Here is a 3,233-nt window from a genome sequence, read left to right as displayed (position 1 = left end):
CTAAAAAGTTAATAATTTTTTTTATAAAAACTAAAAATAAAATGTTGAAATTTTATAAAAACTGTAAATTTATTTATAATAATAATAATAATAATAATAATAATAATAATAATAATAATAATAATAATAATAATAATAATAATAATAATAATAATAATAATAATAATAATAATAATAATGTATGTCTGATTGGTCCTTAGCCCATGAGTGATGCGTTAAAGGGATTAAAATCTCTAATTATATAGTTAGCAATTTGAGCAATAGTGCTGCTGGAAACAGAGAAAAAAGGGAACAGACCAGGAGAAAGAATCTCCGTTTTTACTAAAAGTTTAGTATGTTATTACTGTGTTTGATATTCTAATATCTATTATTAGTTTTGTCATATTTGATAGTTAATTTTTATAATACTCACTTTTGTCAAAGTGCTCTAATATTTTTTTATTTCATCCACTTTTGTCAAAGGGTTCTATTATTGTTTAGTTTCATTATTGTTGATGATTTTGGTTTTTTAGTTATATTCATAATTTGATAAGTTGAAGTTATTCTAATGTTTTGGTTGAACTCACTTTATTTTATATTCTAATATTTTTATTAATAGTTTTGTTTTATTTGATAAACAGTTTGTGAGGCCCCTTTTGTAGAGATACTATATTGTCGTTTAGTTTATATGTTGACGAAGATTTTGGTTCACTAAAGTTTCTAAAAAGACATTGTTTTGTTGCATTCATTATTTGATACCATGAAATTATTTGTTTTTGGTCTGGATGACTCCTAAAATTTATTGTGTCAGATTTATAGATTATTATTGATATTGAATTTGATAAGTAATTTCTAAATTCAAGTTTCTTATGAAATAATTAATTTAATATACTAAGGATAGATGGTTTGAAAGAACTTAGAGCAAAGTTGCGATAAATATTTTTACAAAACTAACTCTCAAACAGCAAAAAATTTTAAAAAAATAAAATAAAAAATACAACGAACACATATTGAACTAAACAAACAAAAACAAAAACTAATTAAGCCTACAATAACAATTGAGAGGCCTGTTGCTGCATATGTATACACTTATAATTTTCAAACACCCATTTAATACATTATCTTATTTATATCTTTATTTTTCATTGTATTATAAATATATCACATTACTCTGATATTTCTTTCTTCTTAAAATTTATATGGAGTGTGAGTGTATAAATCCTTTTTCCTAATAATTGTGGCCCCGTGGAAAGTCTCGTTCCACAATTGTATATGCTGCAAAGCAACAAACAAATATTTCAATATATAATTATTGCCTTTGCAAAATAAATAAATTTCTGTCATTATTCAAAATAATGGCATGCTCAACGCAACGCTGATCCTTATTGTTTTTTTTTTTTGTATTTCCCCTTTAAAATATGAAGATGATGAAATTGTGTAACTTATGATTATTAAATTAATTATAGAAACATATATATGTATATAACAAGACTAAATAATTCAATATGTGATTATTCAAAATATTGTCATGCGCAACGCGCGCTCCTTATTCTCTTGCATTTCCCTTTTAAAATATGATATGATATCTTTGTCAAAAAATAACTATGATATGATATATTTGTCAAAAAATAACTATGATATGATATTTTGTAACTTTTTATTATTAGAAACATATGTAAGTATATATGTATATCAATGAGAGACACCGGTATTGGGTTACATTTTGCTTATCATAAAAAATAAAAAATAAATAAATAAAAGAAACTGATATTGGGTATTTTATGAATATACAACTATATGAAATCAAACATAAATATAATAATTAGAATGAAAAGCGAAAAATAAAATAAAAATTGCCCTCCTCCCCTAGTATGTATTTCTTTGGTTTTACTTTTTCTCCTTTTATATCTTATTAAAAAATAAAAGTGATAAAGTTTTAATTAAAGTAAATTCGAATGAAAATACGTCGAAATTGATCAACAGTTAATTAAAAGTCTAAAACAATTTTTTTCCCGATTTTACTTACATCTCAGTCAAATTTTAAATTATTATACGGTCCATTATATCCTCCAAGTTTTTGGAGAATTAAAACCTAAAAAATTGAGTCATTTTAATTGAAGCTAGTTTGTATAAAAAGCATTTCACAGGGATCTAGTTAATTATAACAATATTATGAAAATTTTATTTAAAAAAAATATTACAGTGATAATTTTACAAATTTTGTGAGTAAAACTTTGACGTGCTTGAAGAGTCCTAACAAAGTTAAGGGTAATTCCATTTTTGTTAGTAGGACATATTTTATCAAAACATGATTCTATTAAATAAATATCAACCATCGCCATAGTTTGTTCAAAAGATGCAGTAATTCAAGATTATGTCATTAAAAAAGATAAAACAACTATACAATTATTTTAGGTGCAAATTTAAATTAGAGGAGACATGATTTCAAGTTGAACTCAAATTATAGCATCAAATTTGAAAGTTGATCTAATTATATTCTCATTTATAAATATTAGTAACAACTCTTAAACACATACGTTTCAATGCATCCTCTTTTATTAGTTGAATTTTATATAAGATTAAATTAAATGGAATCTATGTAAAATTGATAATTCTCATAAATTTCAACTAACAAGAAAAAAATGTTCGGAAGTGTATTAGAAAATATATTGCTAATTATTATCATTTATTTATAAGTGTCAATTACTCTAATCAATAAATTTACTATAACAAAAATATAATTTTATGAAAGTGAAAGAATTAAAGGGTGTACAAAACTTACTAGACTTGGATGCCTGAGGCTTAGTGTTAGCTTTATCAGTCCTTGAAACGAGACGCTTTGCGAAGTTGCCAAAGTTCAAAGAAAGAAAGAAATTAAGACACGAAACCATTTTGTTAGATAGTTTTACTTTTCTTCACTCTCGACTATTTCCAACTAAGAGTATTGTTCTATTGTATACCTTGAAATATGCCTCTGATCTATATATAGATTAAGTATTGTTTAAATTTATAATAATATACCTTTGGTTTTTGTTATGAAAGATGAGTAGTTTAAAATTTGATAAAAAAAATTTGATCTATATGATGTATAATAAATAGATCATATATATATATATATATATATATATATATATATATATATGAATATATATATATATATATACATATATATATTTATTAAAATTTTAACTCAACTGTATAGGGTAGGTAACGTGTGGCTTGTCACCTCCTCCTTTTAAATCTTTATACTATAC

General features: G+C 23.4%; 1 long non-coding RNA gene across 1 annotated transcript; it reads right to left on the bottom strand.

The window, feature by feature from the left end:
• Window positions 1-934: 934 nt before the first annotated feature.
• On the bottom strand, window positions 935-3,020 carry LOC105852343 (uncharacterized). Its single transcript, XR_001144180.3, has 2 exons — window positions 2,762-3,020; window positions 935-1,254 (listed from the first exon to the last, which is right to left on the bottom strand). It is a non-coding gene; the product is annotated as an uncharacterized lncRNA (long non-coding RNA).
• Between the last annotated feature and the right edge of the window lie 213 nt (window positions 3,021-3,233).

Source organism: Cicer arietinum, chromosome 6, assembly GCF_000331145.2.
Source record: "Cicer arietinum cultivar CDC Frontier isolate Library 1 chromosome 6, Cicar.CDCFrontier_v2.0, whole genome shotgun sequence".
NCBI classification, from domain to species: domain Eukaryota; kingdom Viridiplantae; phylum Streptophyta; class Magnoliopsida; order Fabales; family Fabaceae; genus Cicer; species Cicer arietinum.
Note: the sequence above shows the minus strand (reverse complement) of the source record. Positions and strands in the feature narration are given on the sequence as shown.